The sequence below is a fragment of the Falco punctatus genome (genome assembly GCF_963210335.1).
Source record: "Falco punctatus genome assembly, chromosome: 5".
NCBI lineage: Eukaryota > Metazoa > Chordata > Aves > Falconiformes > Falconidae > Falco > Falco punctatus.
The window spans coordinates 23,440,470-23,462,726 of NC_137584.1; the positions used below are offsets into that span (position 1 = coordinate 23,440,470).

At 44.2% G+C, this 22,257-nt stretch overlaps 1 protein-coding gene across 1 annotated transcript in view; it reads left to right on the forward strand.

Moving 5' to 3' along the window:
- The first annotated feature begins 1,703 nt into the window (after window positions 1-1,703).
- Window positions 1,704-22,257, forward strand: part of TDRP (testis development related protein) — a 78,308-nt gene continuing 57,754 nt past the window's right edge. Inside the window, exon 1 of the mRNA XM_080387769.1 lies at window positions 1,704-21,754. The gene's annotated coding sequence lies outside the window, so the exon portion shown is untranslated. The remainder of the gene's footprint in view (window positions 21,755-22,257) is intronic.

Consider the following 22,257-nt stretch of genomic DNA (forward strand, 5'->3'; position numbering starts at 1 on the left):
GCAGTGGCTTTGTGTGTTTGGGGCAGTAGGAGAATGTTAATGGGAAGAAGGATGCTGAGTTCTTAAGCAACTCAAATGAGCTGTCAGTGAAATGCATCAAGCAGCTTCTATTTATATGATAAAGAAACCTCAGCCAGTATTGGCCTCTGGAACACTGGTGGACCAGAGTATCAATTATTATATGAAAAGAAAAAAAAAAAAAAAAAAAAAAAAAAAGGCATGCATAGAAAATGTTTTAAATTAGCTACATAATTGAGAATAAAACAGCCCAAATACTATATATATACATCGAAGTAGAGCATCTTCTTTATTGTACTCCATATTTTGATATTTACAGAGTGTATATCCTTTTGTTGGAAAATCTCATGGCTCTTAGCAATGTGATCTGCATCCAAATCATAGACAATAGTAGCTGAGAGGTGATAGTTGCGTAGCTGAGGGGGTGAGCTAAGGATACTGTGTTTCAGTCCCAGCAGTGGAAGTTCTTTCACACCTCCTGCATATCTCTTGGTATCACCTTAAGCAGTAATTTTATTTGGAATTTATTTTGCCATCATTTATTCTGCTGCTGAAGTAGCTAGCCACACTGTCAGACACATTTATCAAGGTCAGAGCACTCAGCTCTGATTATTTAACCTCACATAAAAAATCTAGAATCTGGAAGTGAAAATCAGGTTCCTTGGAACATGTCACTCCTGCCAGTGGTGCCATGCTTTCCGTCCATGGACTGCAAGGGAGAGTACACAAAAGTCATTATTTCAGGCCTAGTCATGATTTCATATAAGAAATGCTGTAACTAGAAAGGCGCATTGTATGTTTTAACTCACAGCGCCAATACGTATAGGAATTTGTGTTTTGCTTTCTAGGGAGTCTGTGCAACTGTGTTTCTGCTTCTTGGTCAGTGTATCGTATGTCCTAGCAAGCAACAGTAACTTAATTTCTGTTCTGACTGTTATTCAGATTATCAGTAAATACTTTTTTTTTTTTTTTTATCTTTACTTTGATTGGCATTTCCTGCTACTTTGTTAGACTTGAGAAAAAGACTGTGTTAAAACTTGTCTGCTTGGTCTAGTCCCACCTGCGGAGCTAACAAAAGATGATACTGATCCCTTTTAGCCTTGCTTTCCTGAATTAATAACTAACATTCAAGGGAGCATCACTGTGTTAGCAGCTAATCTGTGGGAAGGAGATCTTTGAACTTCACGGAACAAGAGAGTCCCTTCTCTTTTATGCCTAAGCCTCCACACTTAATTCAGCTCCCCTTTCAGCCAAGTAGCCAGAGGGAATCCCATTAAAGTCACTGAAATCGATGAGTTACAAATGAGAGAGATCATATTAGAAATGTGTCTTTTCTTTTACAAAGCCATAAAAAGGGGAGCCCTGCAAAATGTGCAGTGGTTTGTGCCGAATACTCTTCAGCAAAAAGCAGAGTCATACTCTATGACATATAGAAGAAAAAAGTGCTTTGTAGGTTCCAAAGACACACTTTTGTGTTGCCCTCAGCTGAATCAGCATGTAATTTGCCCTGTTTCTCCCATAGACTCAAGCTGCAGGAAAAATCGTTACCAACTCGTCAGACACCTTGCTGCAACGGGCAGCGGTGCTACTGGGAATGTTTGGGATCAGTATATCCAGCTACAGCACGCACCAGCTAACTCAAAAGAGACTTCCCTTGACCCTTCAAGCTGCATTGGGATGTGACCCAAGAAGTAAAGGCTTACATCAGTAGTGCTGATGGGTGGCTTTTCTGCCTCAGTAACTGGTGTGGAGGTAATGAGACACTTTGCAGCTGTGATTTCTACAGGCAAAGTTAAAAAGATGGACGAATTACAGACTTCTTCAAGAAAGAAAAAAACCAATGACTAGCAGAGGCATCAGTTTTCCAAAGACAAACTGTCTATAAATACAATGGACTTTCTTTGTTATCCCGTGTATACATTGAGAGAGATCTAAAGGTATAAAATACAGTTAAAATCAGAGTAGGTGTAAACAGATCGATGAGGGTGCCATGCTTCGTTAGTGTCACCTTGTTGCAGCTTTTGCAGATTTACTGTGCAAACACTGGTTTTGAAAAGGAAAAGTTAGAAGCAATATATTCCTTATGAGAAGAGTTAGACTGGTTTGTGCTGTTATATCTGACTAGATATGTGCATTTGTGTGTATTACAGAATTTGTGCACCCTAATTTTGCCTACTGAATCTTAAACATTTCTTGATGCCTTTTGTGTAAAAATCTTTGTGTATTTTAACACAAGCTGGTTACCTTCTGCCACAGCAGAGATGGCCACAGGCTACACCATCCATATGATGTTGGGAAGGAGCTGTGGCAGCAGACCAGATAACTTCATAATTGTGTACAGAAACTCCCTACTCTAGAAAGTATCAGTAAAAATACTGAGTTGGGTTTCGTTGCAGAGTTCAGTATCTGATTGTATGCCTCTGCGAAGCCCACTCATCCCATAATGTAGATTGTGATTAAAATGAAAATAGAGATTGACCTTTTTTCCCCTCCTTTTCCCTTGTTTTCTTGTTCTTCTCACTCAGTGCAATAGCTTATTCAGGAATGTTTTCTTACTATCGGTTTGCATTTTTCCAACTGTTTCTGATGTTTTATGTAAACATGGCTTTGTAGGCTCTTCTGTGCATGTTAGCGTTTCAAATCCTTTGTTCTCAGTTACTAAATACAAATATTATTTTTGGGTTTTTTCCCCATGTTTAAAATTATTTCTTGTGTCAACAGTGTTTATATTCAACCACTAAGGGGCATCCTACACAGCTGAATGTTTTGAAGTCCAGCTTGTTCATTGCAACATTACAAACCACAAATTGAATCAGGCTGAAATTTTTACCTTTTTTTTATTTTTAAATTGTTCTTTCCCCTGTTTCCTTTTCTCACCCCCTCCAAGCAGTGTCTTTCCTCCCCCACAACTGTTTTTAAACTGAAGAAAATGAGAAAATCCGTGTTTACATGGTCATTTTTTACAATGTACCAGGTCACACATTACCTCCATCTTGTATAGTGTTCCGTTTATACATAAAACTAAAAAATCGTATAATGGATTCCATCTTCTGCCTACACATACAGAAATGAAACAAAATACTTGATTCCTTTGACAAAAGTAAGAATGGTATCTCTGGAAAGCATTTAATCACATTGATTGAAGATGCACAGTGTGACCACCACCACCACCCTCAATATGCCATATATATGGCTTTTTAATCAATGCATATGGGTTTGGGCAGCTGCATTTTTATCACCCGATTTCCTGCCCCCATGCAACATGAATGGAAGATCATTAGCTGTTTTCAATGCCATTACTATGCTCATGTGAACTCTTCTGTTAGATAAAAGGTAAGTGCAAGAGCATTGTGATTTTAAGATGATAGAATAGAGTAAGATAAATGATAACTTGACCACTGAGATTTTCCCATTTTACTGTATCATGAAAATGATGCCCATGAGGAATATATACTTTTTGCATGAGGATTGCTTTGAATCGTTTTGAAAATTTTATCTGGCACCACTAGAAATGACAGGAGGACAACACAGACTATAGGCAAATTGACTGTGGAGAGACTCAGTAAAGGTATGGGCCTTAGGAGCCTCAGGAACATACAGTGAAGCACCAAGAAGGTGTAATTGAAATTAATTACAGAGCAGTTACATGTAAACTTGCTGAAGATTTGGGGCTGGGCTGAAAATCACTGTTAGGTGAAAAGTTGGGACTGCATCCAGCGGAAGATGCAGGTATCTGTAACTAACCTATCTGTTCCTGTAAAAGTCTAAAACCAAAATTTTAGTTTTTCGAAATACAGCTGCCACCTCATGCTGGGCACAACAGACGGCCATGCGCCCGTTGCTTCCACTGCTGCAGCAACCTGCAAGATTTCCCCTCAGCTGAGTGACGCTGGGATGTGCTGAGCACCAAGACATTGAAACTTGCTGGGGGTGGGCAACAATATGCCCATCATCTCATCCTCTCTGTGGCTGGAAGCAGAGGTGGACTGGGGGCTGCCATAAAATACTACTGGAAACTAATATCCCCCGGCCCTTTTTATCCTGATGTTTGTTGGAGCAAACACTCTTTGGCAGAGGAAGAAAAGGCACCTGCACAGCGACTCTCACAAAGGAGCCCGTGGCGCCGTACCTTCCCTCTGCATGTTCTTCAGAAGGACCACATGGTCCTGTGTGGTCCTGACTTCTAAAGGAGGCTGGCCATTGCACCCATCCCAGCTCTGCATCAACTGCAGCAAGGGGCCCAAATTCACAATTAGGACAAGCTAAAGGCTTTTTCCTCCTAATTGCCCATTAGCTAAGATTGCCCCCGCTCTCTGCACTCGGTGTGCCTTGTGCTTGGACCCTACCTAAGTTTGCCATGTTTGTAGACATCTAAGTCCAGCCTGCAGACTGAGTATGTGGCTGGGCTCCCAAACTGGGCAGGATACTGCTCCGTGCTGCAATTCCCTAACCTGCCTGTGAATTTAGTCTTCAAAGCTCTGAGCATGCCAAACTTCAAGCAAATGTTTATGTCTACTGAAGTCATAGGGGAGTTTAAGGAAGATCTTTACATCCTTCGCCAGACTGAGGTATTTAATCTCTTCCTTGATCTCCCCCAAAAAGCATTTACATTTTAAATATATTTGTACTTTTGTTTATACGGCTTTTACTTCAAAAATGTTGGCAATTCATCAAAAATTGAATGCTGATGAAAGTCAGGAGCCTGGTGAGCTTGGGGAGGTTAATGCTGCTTTACTTACTTTTGCAAAGCTTTTAAGAAACACCAGCAATGGATTTCATTTGGCACATAAATTGTTGTGTTTGAGGAGTTACACTCCAGGAATTACTCTTTACCTTCCCTAACCTGTAAAAATATATAACCAGTAGTACTGATTAAGCTAGTAAATATTAGACCTTCTTTAAAAATACTCTTTAAAAGCCATTTCATAAAATTTATCAGATTGGGTTTCCTTCTAATATCTCCTGATGCCAAGCAGTTTTAACTAATCCACTCCTAACAGCAGTAACTTCTCTAGTTTGAATCATGTCTTCATACATCAAGTTGATTATTTTATTCTTCGAGAAAGAATACCAAGAGTTTTTGTAGCTGGTTTGTATGCCTGACTCCAACTCCTAAAAGCAAGTGAAATGAAAGCATTAAATAATCCAAGAAAATCAAACGTGGTTGATATTCTCTTCAAATAGATGTAGCGTAGACTGGAGAGTTTTTTGAGATAAATGGCATTGCTAGTGAATATCAGAGAACATTCAAGCTTGATCTCTTGTGCTAAATAAAGTTGATTAAATTCACTTCAATGTTTTATGAAAAACTCTTTCACGTATATATACTCAGTTGTCTAAGGCAGAATTTCTGTCATCTTCCATCAGGACAGACAGCCTAGGACAACTACTCAAGGTAACACTCATTTACTAATAAAGGAAGTATAAAATGAAGGTAAGTCTCTGACATCTTTTCATACATCTTCTGGAAATTATGTGTCTGCACCAAAATTACTACTCTAGTGCATTATTTGTCTCTAAAGCTGGAGATTATAGCGTTGCAGATTGTGCATCTCCAAATATGTCATAGACCAAGGCAGCAAACCTGCGTAGTTACCAATCAGTGGATGCTCCTGTTACTTACTAGGCAGCAGTGATGTCATCGTGACATGGAGCCTTTAATTAGTGTATCAAACTAAGAACAGAACACAAACAAGAAAATTATTTTTTCTACCCTAAATCATGGGCACGTATTTTATGCAGCAGATGTGCTGCAGGCTGAAACATCAGGTTGCTTGAGTGGGCTTTCTTCTGTCCTTCAGCCACCCTGAGGTTTCACATCGTGCAGAGCTGCTATCTAGTGTTTAAAGTATCTGACGTGGCCCTCAGTGGAGGTGCTGCACAGCCTGGGGGTTGTTCTGGCAGCATGACCCTGGTGCCACCGGTGCCTTGCTGAGAAGCCCTTCATTTCAGACCATTTTTACTAGCGCCAGATGCAGGTAAGTCGGGCCTCAGCTGAGGTTTTGGGTGGTGCTGTAATGGACATTAATATCACCAATAAAACTGGGGCACTGATGCTGTGTGGGAGCTTCCTGGAAATGTTCCGTGTCTGCATCGCCTTTTCAGTCGCAGGTTGTACAGCGGGCTGTCTTAGTGGTAATTCACCTCCCTGGCTACAGCTGAACACGGCCACAGGGATTTAACCGAGAAATGTTTTAACCCGTGCAGTGCAATGGCACTTCACTATGAATAGATTAGTGGTAAAACAAAAAATAAAAGATACTCATGCTTGTCATGTCTGTTCCTACCTTGGATAAAATGCCTTTTCCACTCTTAGTTATAACTGAGTAGTCAATGATAACACAAAATAACCCGCTAAATCAGTCTTGTCTTTCATATGACTTTCTTGTTACTCTTCTACAGCTATCGCAATTTAATAAGGTAGCTGAAAGGTAGTTTAATCAAATGGTAGATTAATACGGTTCCTGGAGCTATGTTCACTTCAGTTTTTAACTAAGCGTGTAATCATGAGCTATGGTGAGCCACTGACTTTTAATGAGAGTGCCCCTGTCTCTGCAGAGTGTGTTTGTAAGCATAAAAGCAGCCCAAAAGGGCCCAGAAAGAGACACTTCTTCACCTCCTTAGCACCATTTTTGCAAGTGACCTTTTTTAAGAGTGCAGAGTGCTTTAGAATCAATAATCCACGCCTTTTCAAAAGCTTTTAGGAACTTCACGTAATCCACAGCACCCCACTGGCAAGGTCCATCCTGCAAGGGAGACAGTGGAGGCATGGTGGTCAAAGGAGGTGTCTGATCCCAAGTGGAGTGAGGGCTTGAGTGAACTCTCAGTGCGTGCTTCCACGTGCTTCCATTCAGAAATGACGGGTGAGATCCAGCTCGGCTGACCGGAGGGATGGAGAGGTTGACCAAGACTGCCAGCTCCCTTGGGTCCCTCTACAGCCAGCAGAGATGGGTCGTGGGGAGGCCACCTTCACCCTGCCACGTGGCAGCTGCCTGAAGGTGATTTAAAATGAGCTGAAGGAATGTGGATGGTTTCCTTACATGTGGAAGTATTTAATGTTGGGGGTTTCTTTTATTTTTCTGTGATTTTCCTGACTGGGGGAAGAGAGTTTATCGTGATGCTGTTATTTAAACCAGAGGAAGGAAGAAATGCCAAGGCAGAGTGACCCTGCTGCTGATAAAGGTTTTTAATCTTAAAAAAAAAAAAAAAAAAAAAAAAAAAGTCAAATAACAAATTGGTTGGTTGTTCACTCTGTTCTTCAGTAATGAATTACAGGAACTTGAAATCTCTCAGCACAACAGGGATGGTGGCACATAAAGCCAAAGTGCATGAAGGCTTGAACAGAATTGTCAGTGCCTGGGAATAACTCAGACACTGCGTGCCTTCCCTGTCATACCTGAGCCACCTTTCCTTTTAAAAATCAAGCTTTGCCCTAAGGGAAAGAAAGCACATCAGACTGTGCTCTGCTCCCCCAGGTGCTCTTCTGCTGCACCATGGTAGGTCCTTGCTGTAGGTGAGGAGAGGAAAGGTGGAGGAATGGCACTGAAACCTTTGCTTTGGTGGCACAAAAGCCCCTCAGCTGCTGCTTCAGGCCAATGTAACCAGAGTATTGCCGAGCCTCTGGTGAGGCTCCACTTACCTGTCCTGACTGCTGTCTTGTGCTCCCAGAGCTCCTTTCTGGCTCCTCTAAAGCATGTGGAGCTGTGACTGACCCTCTGTGCCTGTGTCTGTGCACATAAGGGAGAGCGGGTGAGAGCAGCCTCTGGCCCTCAGGCTGCAGGAGGTGGTAAATGCCAGAGAGGGAAGGGGGGGAGATGCCATCGCAGCATCAATGATTTGAGCAAATCCCAAGCTCTTCCCTGAGTAACGTGTGATCTCCCGCTGGATCTTAGCATTTGTCTGCAGGACAGCTCCAGCAAGAGCTCTTTCATCAGGGTAACCGAGAGTCCCCTTTCCACTCACTTGCCAGTTGCATCCTGTTCATTAGCCCCAGAGCTCACCTAAAGGATTATTTGTGATGTTCTATCCTCAACTGAATTTGCTTGTAAATTTGATAGCATAGCATCAAGAGGAGAAACTAAAGAAACACCAGGAGTGTTTGCCATTAAAAGATACCTGCAGTGGTTTTTTGCCGCTTTCCTCCTTATTGTCAATTTTTCAATAACAATTCTGCTCTTGTATGCGTGCCCCAACATCTCCCTGCCTTTTCCTTGCCAAGCAGAAAGACCCCGTGACCTCAGCTGACCCTACCTTGCAGAGCGGCATGTGATGGGAGGAGAGGCATCACTCGGGGAAGAATAAGAGAAGCAGAACAAGTATCCTACCCACCGGGTGCCAGGAGCCATAAATCTCAACTGATGGCCATGCAGCAAGCCCGGGACCATGCTGAGCCCAGGGTGCCTTTAATGAGCTAATGTTCCTGCAACCATTCAGCAAAGCTGAGGACTCACCCAAGCTCTGAGTAGTTTTAGCTGTGGTTTAACTATGCAACTGTCTCAGTACAAGTTTATGCCAAAGTGACAGGAGGATGAATGTAAAGCAGCCAGTTTATACTGGGTCACTAACAGACTTTTTGGTTAGGGTGTTTGTTTTTTTTAAATAATACAGTTTGAATTTCACTTCATAATTGCTCTCCCACATTAAAGCAAAATTAGTTCCTTGCTGAGCAGCGCATTAAAAGTGCAGAGGATACCAACGCTGCAGTATGATGCTACACCCTTATCTCACCAAACCTTAGCCACTGCACATTAAATATTCAGCCTGGGCTATTTCCACAGGTTCTCTGCGTAGTCAGTGCAAAAAATAAGCACCTCCAGAGAGCAATTCATCCCCTTTGGGAAGTGTCTAGAAGATGTGGGCCAGCTCCCCTGCTGAATGCACGCCTCTCTCCTTCCAGACTACGGGCTGGATACCTCACTTACAGAAAGCTCAGGGTAGCAGAGACAAATAATTCCACTCTCTACAAAAACACGCTATTCCAATAATAACAATTTCCCATTGAAGACAGACAGCGAGATAATGAGTTAGTGAATTCAGAGGCATGATTGCCAGGCTCTGGGCAACTTTCAGAGGGAGCCATGGAGCTGTGGGATGCAGTCTCTGGGTCCAAGAATGTGGAGACTGGGCACTGAGCAGCACAGGCAGCCCCACTGCGGCTGACCTCCCATACGGAGGCACCTGGGAACATTCAAGAGCTGAAGCAGCACTCAGAGCATGCTTGCACCGGAGAGGTGAATGCAGCAGTGCGTATCACAGTAGCACAGCTGACTAGCATTAGGAAAGGCTGCAAGGAAGATGCACAGGTCCTGGCATCCACATGAGAAGTAAAAGCCCACAAAGGACATTTTGTATTTCCCTGAGAGCTAAAGTCCTTGCCGCTGTGTGTGCACTGTTACTGTGCTACAACGGGAGCTGCTAGACAGGTGGTTGGCACAGGTCTGCTGGCCATTCTCCCTGAAAGCAGCAGGGTGCCCTCTGCAGAAGGAACAGCTTTCACCCAGAAAACCACAACAGCACGGAAGGATCCACCACAAAGAACATTCACAACCCCACCAGCTACTGCCTTCCATCTCCCCATTCTTGTCATTCTTGTTCCTTCCAGTACCACCTCTTTTGGCGGTCCTTCCAGGGAAATGACCCTCATCAGCGATGAGGTCATGTCATGAGAGCCAGCTCTCCTCCCACCTCCCCTGAAGCAGAGGCACAGCCACTGCCTGCAGGCTAGAGGCCAGAGGTGGACTGAAGGTTGGAGGTGGGCTGAGGTCCAGGGTGAAACCCAGTGGCCACCAGAGTCTTCTGCTGACCCAAGGACATGAGGCATGGCCAAAGCAGGAGGTGCCCATGTGCTGCAGCAGCCCCTCGGAGGCCACTTAATTGATTAATTTCCATTGGCATGCAAATACAATTCAACACATTGCCCAATCTTTTATGAAAACTATGAGGGAACAGCAGAAAATAAACCTTTTCTGAGAAATACAATCTGCAAACAAAAACCAAAAAGAAGATGGAACTGCAGCTCAAAACTTTGCAACTCTATGTCAAAATATGCTTCAAATACTATCTTGAAACTTCTTTAGCTGATCATTATTTTGGTCTCTGAACAACTTGTATATAAAGACCCACATTTGACTGACATAACATAAAATGTCTGAGGCATTTGATTGAGGGTTGGAATTACTTTAGATTCTTCCCACTGTCACCAGAGAGAACTAAATGCTACTCAGTTCTTGGGTGAGCCAGTCCATTTTCAGAGTCACCTATTCCTTTCCACTGACTATGGAGGGAGCCTACTGTGTCTGTGCTTCTTAGGCATCTCATTTAGGTTCCCATAGCTAGCCAGGATGAATCCAAGCCAAAATCAATCCACTTAAGTGTCAAATCTCCCATCACCAAAGGCCAAGCTGAACTTGCTCTTACAGCAAACAAACCCCACACTTTGTTTCCCCAAGCAACAAAGCCACGGTCATGAACAGCATCACAGAACGGACCTTCAGAGATCATCCAGTCCAACCTCTCTACCATGGGCATGGACATTTTCCACTAGTCCATATTGCACAAAGCCCCATCCAGCCTGGCCTGGAACACTGCCAGTGATAAGGTATCCTGTTCCAGTGTCTCAGCACCCTTACCATAAAAAAATTCCTTTCTTATATTCAGTCTAACTCTACCCTCTTTTGGTTTAAAACTGGGGCCCCTTGCCCTGTCACTACAGGCCTTGGTGAAAAGTTTCTCTCCATTTTTGTTATAAGTCCCCTTTATATATTGAAAGGCCACAATAAGGTCTCCCAGAGCCTTCTCTTCTCAAGCTGAACAACCCCAACTCTCAGCAGATCTTCACAGGGGAGGTGTTCCATCCCTCTGATCTTTTTCATCGCTCTCCTCTGGACCCACTCCAACAGGTCCACGTCTTTCTCGTGCTGGGGGCCCCAGAGCTGGATGCAATTCTCCAAGTGGAGTCTCATGAGACTGGAGTAAAGGGGCGGAACCGACTCTCTTGACCTGCTGGCCGTGCGGCATTTGATGCAGCCCAGGATCACACATTGCTGGCTCATATCTAATTTTTTGTCAGCCAACACCCCCAAGCCTTCCTCCACAGGGCTGCTCTAATCCATTCATGCCCCAGTCTGTGCCAACATTGGGGACTGCCCCAACCCAGGTGTAGGACCTTGCAATTCGCCTTACTGAGCTTCAGGAGGTTCACAGAGGCCCACTCCTCGAAACTGCCAAGGCCCCTCAGGATGGCATCCCTTGCCTCTAGCATATCTCAGCACCGCTCAGCTTGGTGTCATCCACAGTCCTTTCCAGACAGAAATAATGTTAGAGACACTCTGCACCCCAGCGCTATGCAATGGACGTTGGCAGAGGTGTGAAGAAGCATGGCAAATGGTCTTGTGTGTGTCAGCACTGAACTTTCTCCAGCCCTGAGCCATCTCATGTTGCTCATCAGCTTCATTGTCACCCCTGAGATTTGATGAAAAAGTGAGTTGCGCTCTACTTTGATTTTCGTGCTTCCTATAAAGCTGGACTTCATGTACTCACTGTAGTCTAACAGCCCTTTAAATGAGATATTCTTTTGTCAATATCTATACTATAGTGTTCTTTCTGTTAACACAATGTTTGGCATAAAATGTTACTGGTTATTATATTCTTTAATCCCAGGGACTGCTGAGAAGTTCTCAATAAATAATAATTTTCATTTATTTTCAACACAGGCATCTATATGTAATTGTATAATATTGCTGAGGGTGAATTATCTGCAGGTCTGTGCTGCACTGTAAATAAAATGTTGTGTGTGCTTTGTGCTATGTGAGCCAAGGCAGCACCAAGAACCTGAAATCATCCACTTTCCTGAGAGAGTGCAAGAAGAAGAGGGGGTATACAGAGAACACTGCCCGAGGTTTACACTTGGGTCTGATTAAGGACTCCAGGAGTTGTTTCAGTTCCTCACCTACAACAGGCAGGTAACAATACTCCCTTTTTCTCACACTTCTGTTTTGCCGATGGCAGCGGGAGGGGGGGCAATGCTCCAGGGGCCGGTTCCCCTCCAGCAGAGACCTGCTTGGCACTTGGGCAGCACTTTGGGCTGCATGGGTTACCCTGGTTGACCACAGCCCTCTCACTTGCCCAATACCATTGAGTGCTTGTGCCGAAAAGCCTTGGTCTTTGTGCAGAAGAATATGAGCTGCTGCCATAGGTAATGCTACAACACTAAAAAAAAAAAAAAAATGCCTGTGGCTTAAAAAAAAATATAAAAAATCTCTTGAATAGAAACGATGGCCTCCTGGGTGCTTAAGATCCTCTCCTCCTGAGAAAAAATCAAAACCTGCCAAGATCTTAAGTCATCTGGCTCCATATCCATCTGCAACTGACTCAGCGGTAACTTCCCTTCCTCCAGCTGCATAGGTAGTGTGTTAAGTGTCCTAAAGCCAGGTATGATATCAGTCCTTGATGAATGAACATCTACGACTCCTATTGCAGATGCTGTGAGAGGCCCCCAGGCTGCCCCCGCTGTGCTAGGCACGTACCCACACCAAACACAATTTCCTGCCCCAATTTGCTTTCCATGCAAATGAGCGAGATATAAAGTTTGACAAGCCACTCTGGCATCCTGTGAGTGTTTTTGGAAAGTCAAAGGTGAGCAATAGAATTGTTTTCCTGCCTTTTTTGTCGGTGGCTCCTAATAGAAGGAGTGGGTAGAAATATTGATATGCCTGCACAGTGAGAACATGGAAACTGAATTACTCAGACCATCAACCTGGCTGAAAGTGTCTGCGCTGTATTAGATAATGTCGAAAGGCAGCTATGCCAGGCCTCAGATGCTTTGTACATACCAGCTCCTAAGCAGTGATATCTAATTAATATAATCAGTAGCGGTTATTTGAAGCAATATTTTAGCATCAGAATGCATTTGCTTCCATTACCTGAGAGGTGCTGCAGCCAGGGAGCAAAGTATTCACCTAATACTGTGTTAGTATCAGGTGGACCTGAGGAAATTCACTTTGGAGTACTTTGGGATCCGGCTGAAGGAGTCTAAGAGCCATTAGTGGTTATAGCTGAGGTTCATGAAGGGTGGGTGAGGTCCCAGAAGGCTGAAAAAAGGGTAAATATCTTTCAGACAGAAAAGCCGAGGATCAGCTTGCTGCTCAACAGAGCTCAACAAACACTCAATAGTACTCAACAAATAATCAGAGCTATCTGCAAACCCACAGGCAAAAAAAGGATAAAAAAGCAGCTAACGTATTTACCAGGGATAAATTGTGTGTGACCAGTCCAGTTTCCTTCTCAGCCAACATTACAAGCCAGCAAGCAAACACCGCAATGCACGACTTCAGCAAGGTGGTCACAAATGACATTCTCATACGCAAGCTGGGGGAAAGCACTCTTAAATGAACCGCAGTAATGAGATTGCAGGTCTTGTCTGAAAACCTACAAAGAACGAACAGTATTCTTTGTCTGCCTGGGAAAAGAAAAAAGTGCAGAATGGGCTGCTGCACACTGCTGTGAATGGGGGCTGCCTGATATTTTTACTAATGACTCATGTTCTGAGAGCGGGTATGCATAAAACATCAACCTCAGAAGGTCTGCAGGCACTGAGAGATAGGAGCAGAATTCACGATGATCTAAAACCTGCAAAGTGCTCTCAGGTCGGCAGTGGGATTCAAGGGCAGGCACAAAAAGCTTGGTGCTTTGGCAAAAGCATCAGCTGTGCGAACAATGTGTGAGGAGCAACGCAAGACTGATGGAGCGAATGACAGCAACAGGCAGCAGAGCCAAATTCTTGCAGGGGTGGGAAACAATCTCGTGAAGATGTCAGGAGTGGGGGCAGAAGCTGGAAGGCACATGGAAGGGTCCTTCTGCTTTGCCCAGAGCCGGTGAGGGCCCGGCAAGACCCCCGTGTCTTGTTTTGGGCACCACCCTTTAAGGAAGATGTGGACCAGTGGAAGAGAGCTCTGAGGAAAGTGACAAAAATAAGAAGTGCAGAAAATGTGATCTGCACAGAAAGACTGAACAGACTGGGAGCCTGGAGAGGGGAAGGCTGATAAAAGCCACAGATCCAACCATCTCCCTACAAGTCCTGACTGCAGACACCATGCCCGCAGCGTGCACCTCTCCTGACTCACAAAAAACAAGTGATTTTTTTCCGCTGACCTACCACGCTCTGTCACAGCCCTCCTGCAAAGCTAAGGCTGCCCTGCTGGGCGATGCTTTAGTGCGTCTGGATAAAGCTGGTTCGGACAGGAGGCTTAGGGGTGCTGGGTTGTCCTGGAACCAGCCAACACACCAAGCAACACTCAGTACTGCAGAATCACCAGAGGGAAGATGCCACCTAACATGCAAGTAGGGATCAGCCGTCCCAGAACTCTTCTGTCCCACGGGTTGGCCCCAGGGACATTGGTGTGCATGGCTGCATTGCCGGGTGATACCAGTACAAAGGCAGTGCTGGAAATGGGCATTTTATTTTCAGTTTTATTTAGTAAATGAAGTTTCAGCAAAGCAGATCTCTTACTGTTTTGTCCATTCTGCCTGGGAAAAGGTCCATAATATTGGGAGGAAAAAAAAAAAAAAAAAAAAAGATTGGCTTAGATTTGTAAAGGCACTGAAGCCAAAATCACTACTTCCTACTTCAGATGCCTTTCTTTAGGTACCACAAAGCTCAGCCTCACAGAAATGAGCTGTGCCATGCCAGGAGGGTGCCAGTGCTCCCCACAGGGCAGGAGAAAGAAGAGAGACTGCAGAGCAGCTCAGCAGATCTGCAGGATGCTGGCCCTTGCTGGGACAGCTGCTCCAAAATATCTGAGCCTCTGACAATGCTTGGACACTCCCGGTCAGTCAGGACCCAGTAACCAATGGAAAACTCTTCCCAATGCAGTATCCATGGACAGCTAGTGCCTCTGGACATGCAGCTGGAGGGGAGCAGAAGGTGCCACTCACTCATCCCCAAGAGCCCAGCAGTCAAAGCAACTGTACCAGGATGACAAAGGCTGGAGGTGGCACCAAGGTTATCACTAGAAGCACTGTGTCCCTCGCCATGGCCACCTCCCAGCCTCAGGAGATGCTCCCAGCAGCAGGCATGGGGAGGAGGCAGGTGCTCACTACGGGAGACCTGGCAACAGGAGCAGGAGCATTGCTGTAGATGAATGGCTAGAGTGGGAAAGGAGGGCAAAAACTTTAAACCACAGACAGATCTCCTAGTGCCTGTCCTGCTCTTCGTGTGACTCCTCAAACATGTGTAATCAAACACTGAGAAGACTGACTGAACTTCAGAATAAGCAATCTATTAAATTTCATTAGCTCTCCTTTCCATCACAAACTCTGAGACAGAGCTGTGATCTTGCCTGTGCTCTGAAGAAGATTGTTTGCAATCTGGTGGTAAACAACTATAATTATCTCCAGCGCAATACCCAGTCGAATACCCAAACGAGTCAACAGCAAGGCTGCTCAGCCTGGCAAGTCTGCCATCACACATGCAGGTGCACAGAGGCAACTGTCTCATGTCTGCATTCCCCTCTCCCTTTGCCAGTGATGTGGGGTTGTTGGACTTGCTGCAAGCCTTCAGCATCGGGCATCTGGTCTCACCAGTCACAACCGCACACCCACAGGGCCAGCCCTCTCCCAAGGCACTTCAGGGAGATGTCCGCCACATGAGACCCCCTTTGCCCCGTTTACCAGAAGGTGAGCTGGCGGCCAGCTTTGGTGCAGGAGCCAAATTTCAGGTATGTAAGATACAGGAAAAATATTAATACTTCTGATGTATTTAACACACTGACTGGGAGCAGGGAAGCTATTGTTACTTGTAACGTAACCATTGTGCTATGAAACACCATAAGCTGTGCACTCAGATTGTGTTTATGTAACAGCATAACAATTTTATGCAAATATCTGCTCTTTTCAGTATGCTTTTCTTCCCATCCTGCAGTTTTCACTCTTTCCACATGCCCATCTTATGCCCAGTTCTAGTGTTTGACTTTAAATATGTATTTCTTTTGTTATTCTCATTGTCATACATGGTTCAACTCACTAGCCTGATATTTTTTTAATCAACTATTCAATATCTTGTAACCCAAATAATAGTTTATGTCTAAGGTAAAGTTAATGTGATAGTAGAAATCTCTACTTTTAGCAACAAAGCTCATATTTCATATGCTATTGACCATTGAGAAACAAAATGCTGTTGCGGGTTTCCTCTGAACTGTTCCTATAACGCCAGCGTTGGGGAAGCACAAAGATCAAAAGACCAGAGAAATCGTATTTCTTTCAGAAATCTAGGTGTAAGTAGAAATGGTTAAAAAAGAGAAAAAGGATAAAAATATTTAATGAAAAGTTACATATCTCTCTTAATCTTCTATTGAAATCTAGCTCTTCTTTGACTAGCTCTAGGACAACTCAAAGGACTTGGGCAAACACCAGACCAAAACTATTCCTGACAATGTTCTGGAAATACTGGCTGCCTTTTGCAGTCAGACATGCAGAGGGGTTTAAATTTAAACATTCACTGTCAAAACTGGCATCATTTTATGATAGCTGCAAAAGCAAGTCAATGCCCTTGCCCTGCTGAAGGTGATCACCTCCACGCAAGCCCTCGCTGAAATGTCAACTCAGTATAAACGATGTCCCTGAGCAAGCACGGCTGTCCCACAGCTGGCAGCACCCTGGGAAAGTGGGTCTGGAGCTCAGTGTGCCCTCAGGATATGTTTTGATTTGCCATACATAATTTTTCCATGTTCCCTACAGAGACTCTTCTATAAAAATTATGTACATGTTTCATTTTAAGTAATCTCTGGTGCCTCGTAGCCTTGCTCTTTGAAATAACCGAATCTGAATATCCAATACTGCAAGGTATTTGAGGACAGATTTCCAGGCAAGATTCTTAAATCATCTCTGTAACATGCACATGTTCACAAATCCACCTGTGCAAAGTTCTGCATTTACAAAAATAACTTTTTTCATGCAAAATTATTCTTGCCAAATCAGGAAACTTCCACAAGTAAGGATTTGATCAACCCCTTGCATCTGTGCTTAAAAGATAAAGGAAGAAGTGGAAGAGAACAGAGTCTTGAAAATGAGAATAAATCAACTCCAAACTCAAGCTGCTTATTAAGTGCCACGAAAACTGTTCTGTTACCAAACTTAATTTTTCTTCCTTTCTATGAGTGATGAGGTATTTTCTTCTTTGGGAGTCTGGCTGGGTGCAACCGCCGTTTACCAGCTGAGCACACAACAAGGCTGAGCAGTTCAGGCAAATGAATCATCTTCATCCCTGCCAAAAACTGCCTCACCCGTGGAACACCTTGTGGGGAATAAGGTAATCTCTGTCACTTTGAAACAACTCTAAATATCTTTAAAGAAGTCAGAGATTATAAACCTGATGCAAAAGCTCCTGGGCGAGGGTCTTTCTGGCGGGCTGTGGTCTCCCACTCTGATCTCATGCATAGTGCATCCCTCTGCCTGCTAATGTGCCTGCGGGGGCCATGTGGTGAAACGCAGAGAGTTCTTGCTGCCGTTGGAAATGCTGGGGTCTGAATGGGAGGGCTGGGCTTTTTGTGGTGGCCTGGTGTGCTCCTTTTGCAATATATAGAAACAGAGATCACAGCAAGGCTAGAGGTGTGGTGGGCAGGTTTGTAAAACCCATCCATATGCAAGTCCCATAGCGCAAAGCCTACTGCATACAGTGGGCACGAGAAGGGATTTCTGGGGCGGATTTGCACTTGAAGTACTTCTGTGCACGCAGAGGGGTGGGCTGGATGTTGGGGTTTTTCCTTCCCTTCACTCTGGGCCCTCATTCCAATTTTGCAGATTTAGCTTTAGCATATGTAGCTCAGTCCTGGTGTAAGTGCATATGCTTATGCCACCAATGTTTCTTTAACTACTTTAAATATTTCTAACAGTTCATAGAATCATTTAGGTTGGAAAAGACCTCTGAGATCATCAAGTCCAGCTGTTAACCCAGGACTGCCAAGCCCACCACTAAACCATGTTGCCAAGCACCACATCTACGCGTTTTTTAAACACCTCCAGGGATGGTGATTCCACCACCTCCCTGGGCAGCCTGTTCCAGTGCTTGACCACCCGTTCTGTGAAGAAATTTTTCCTAACAGTTCCCTCTGTAACAACTACCTCCCTCCATAATATCCCTCATGGAAGCACAAATCTCATTAAATTCCTTTATGTTGAAACAACACACGAACTATGAAGAGATGAGTTGGGAAAACTTAAGAAGTCTCAGGTCCTGTAGTGGGGCACCATCTCGCCATTCCAGATTTCTCTGAAAAGAAGCATTAAAAACAATTGCTCCTTTTGCCAGAAGCACCCTATACACCACCCATAGCAATGACGGTCCTCAGTAAGACTCACTGGTGGCTCTGTGTGCCAAACGTGCTATTGAAACAGGTGAGAGATGTTACTTGCCACGTTATGGCTGGGACTTCCTGCAAATGCCATATGTACCCTCCCTGTGTGTCCTGGGTGCCACAGCCCAGAGAGCAGGTCCCGGATGAGGAGAGACTAGGAGAAGGCAGCAGAGGGACTGGCATGAAGAGTATGTTGGTATGAGATGGTAAAAGACCCTGTTGCAGCTTGATAGTTTGGAGAGTGCTGTGACACAGCCCCACCACGGAGTTTGCTGCATGCCCACTTGTGCCACTCCTGCCACCAGAAAACTGTTGTCATTTCACAGGCCTCCTACAAAATCATTGGGTGGTTTCGGTGTATGTTCAGGGAGAAGAGCCAGCATCACACCCCCTGCCACCCTGCAGCTGTAACAACAGCACTCCTTTGCTGGGATGGTCCCAGACCAGTGTTGTGCGCCAAGTTCCCCCCTATATAATAAACATATGATCACAAGGTCAAACCTACAGGCAAGATACAGATGGGTGGCTATTCTAGTAAGGATCAAGGTAAAAAAACTTAAACCCATTAAAAAGTTGTTCTATATACTTAGCGGTATACTAAGTATATAACTATATGTATAACCCATTAAGAAGGGCTTTTTTATGCTTAGTGGTATAACCTGAGGAATAGGGTGGGGGGAATACTCTGTAATTAATCTATGAGCAGATGAAAACTTGCTCTTTAGTAGCAGTTTGTCAGGGAGAAATGCTAAAGTGAAGTGTGATTGTGATTTTGGGGGGGCTGTTAAAAATAAAATCCTTTCAAAGGAATATCTGACTGACATCACAGAGTATAAATCGGGGGGGGGAGTTCAGCTTATGGGATGAATGCTACAAGGTAGCTCAAAGCACCCCAGTTAATAAATAGCTCCAGCATTGCTCTATCACTTTGGAAAAATTCAAATTTTACTCATGTTGATTCAGCCCCACTGAATTTGGTAGCACCCTGCTGTTACTAGAGGGAACGATTTGACAAGGCAGTCCTTCAGCATCAAAAGCGATCTGATCTTTTTCCTCACTTTCACCTCATTCATAGCCCGTGTTTCTACTCAGTTTTGACTTTGCAAGTTTCTGTTGCTCTCTCACTTCATTTATTGGTAAGATGCCTTCTAACTACTAGGTCCTGTGGATGTGTTCAAATGTGCTAAAAGAGAGCAAATACTCGCTGATCATAATGCTTTGACCCACTGTGACAAGACAACACAGATGGCAGAGGTCTGCTGGCCATGACAGTCCTGGTGTTGACTTCACTGGGTTTTGATTATGGTTTAAATTCATGCAGATCTGCCATCAAATCAGCATCACAAACCCCATAATTTTGTATTTAACTCTTGGATTTTCCAAAGTGGTTTTTTGTTTATGTTGTAGAGTTGTTTCTAAATATCAAGAAAGAAAAAATTAGAAATGTTATCTGTTTAGCAATCCATATTTTATACACTATTGCCTTACCTTTGTAAGAGTGAGCTTTCAACATATTTTCTTAAAAAAAAAATTCCTGCCAATTTAAATGAAGAAACTGTCATAAAATTCAGCTGAAAGCAGTTCCATGGAAAAGCACAGAGGAAAATGCGGAAAAAAAAAAAATGACATCCCCCCCCAGCTGGTGTGATCAGATGAGTGTCAGTGTGGTTGGACACTGGGAGATCAATCACTGCTCTTGGCTGTCTATACACATTTCTTCCATGCCCAGTAGCCCAAAGCTATTTCTCAAAATTCCTGCCTGAAGTCTCTGCCACCCCTACGCTGTCCTTTGCGTAATGAATATCACTCCCTTTTTTTCTAGAGAATTCTGAATGTTTTGTTCCCTTAAGAAGCCAATGTAACAGTAGGTATTATCTTGAAAGTATGAAACTGCACATTCTGCCCAAGAAATACTTTCTGAGCACTACAGATAATCAGCTTCTCAGGTGCTTGTACCGAGGCAGTTTCACAGCTCTGAAGAATGCTATGTGTCATCTTTATCCCAGGACATAAAGCTCACCACTCTTGGGGAAATCTCACACCAGCCACCACTCCCAGGGAAGGAGACATCTCCAGAAATCTTTACTCAATTTTTAAGTTTTGTCTGAGCTATTTTCTGGGAATTAAACACAATCCATAAAAAGAAAATAATAAACGTCTGGGCAAATGTGTCAGGGCAGCTGAAGAGCAGATAGCAACTTGCAACTTAATTTTACTCAGGACTTCACGAATATTACATCCTTTCTCAGGGCACTCTGAGGCAGGAGCCACTAAGCTGAGGCAGAACGGCTAGATGACAGCATGCCCAGGCACTCCCTCCAAGGTAACTGGATTTTGGATCCCCTTCCAGGAACACCATCCATGTGCTATATATCCAAAACCTCAGGACAGCAACAACAGCTCCAATGTACAGCTCATGGAAGATGTATGCACATGCACAGACATCCCTATATGAACATACAATGTATTTTTTTATATATCTATATAGAAAAACTCAGAACGGAAGCCCATTTTGTTCCTGACGCTGTCATCAGACATGCAAGCAAACCGCCATGCGATGGGGATTTGGAGCTACCAATAAAACCAGAAAACCAACCCTCCCAGCAAAATGCAACGCACACCCCCGACATCCCGACGTGCTAGAGCTGCAGCTCTCTTGTGTTTAAAGTGGTAGTGAGACACAGAAAAGGCACTTCAGCGGCTGGCATGGCAGAAACCAGAGCAGCCTTGGCATAACCCACACCACCAGGGCACAGGCAGGGCGGGCGCATGTGGAGGGAGCCTGTGAGCTGCTGCTTCCCGAGGGGAAACAGGGAAAGCACCAGTGTGCAGAGCCTAGAGAAACCGAAGTCAAAACAGGAACTAGAGTATAACTCAAGATGAGGAAATAAAGGCAACTTTTCAGGCACACCCCGGGCAGGGAAGGAAGCGAAGAACCCCCAGCACAGACCTTGCTATCTGCTCTGTAATTCCTGCCCTCATCAGGAAAACAGTTGCATCAAACAGCCACCTGGGTCCATCAGCAATTTCTTCATCTATCCAGAAAAACAGTCTTTCAAGGTATGGCTTTTCTTAAATTAACTGGAGGAGTGTATAACCTCCTAACTTGACGCAGCTGCGAGGTTTTCTAAATACACAAATGCAAACTTAATTATCCCGATTACTTAGCATAAGATTATTAGTTGTTTACTTCCTTTGTTCCACTCTGATTGGAATGCTAACTAGATTTAATTATTAAATAACCTATTTTTTCCTCAGGCCTTCGAGCTCGGTGCTGCTTTCGGAGAAGGGATGTATGCCATCTACATGGGGGGTCCTTTTCCTTGACTTGTGCGGTCAAGAAGGAAGAAGTGACTTAGTGCAGGAGCATACTTCGGTAGCTACATTAGGTGCTGATACCATTGCAAAATCTTATTTTTATTATTACAGTAGGAATAAAATGTTTTACAAATGCACCTCCTCTCTTCCTTGTGCTACCCCCTGAGGCCATAGTATCTGCTCTCCCACCTTCCTTGATGCTTTTTGCTTCTGGCACATTGATATGAACAGCTGTGCTACAATGAAATACCCGAACTCCGGCATTTGGGATTAGACCCAAATACTCTTCTACCTAAATTAATTCCTGCTTAAGCCTTCCTATGTTGCCCAGTGTTTTGGCCTGCACTCTGCTATTTCTGTTGTCACACTCCATAAAGAAGTATCACACTGGAGGGCAATTTGCTAAAATAGCTGCAACTACAGACTTGCGTAAGCCCCAAGAAAATTCTAAGGTCAGAACATAAGACAGGATATTTGACATGTGATATCTCCCCAAGTCAAACCGGTGTTGAGTGGCCAAGGCTGAAATTCTTTTCCAGGTGGAGAAATAAGCCATACTTCCCACCTTGCAATC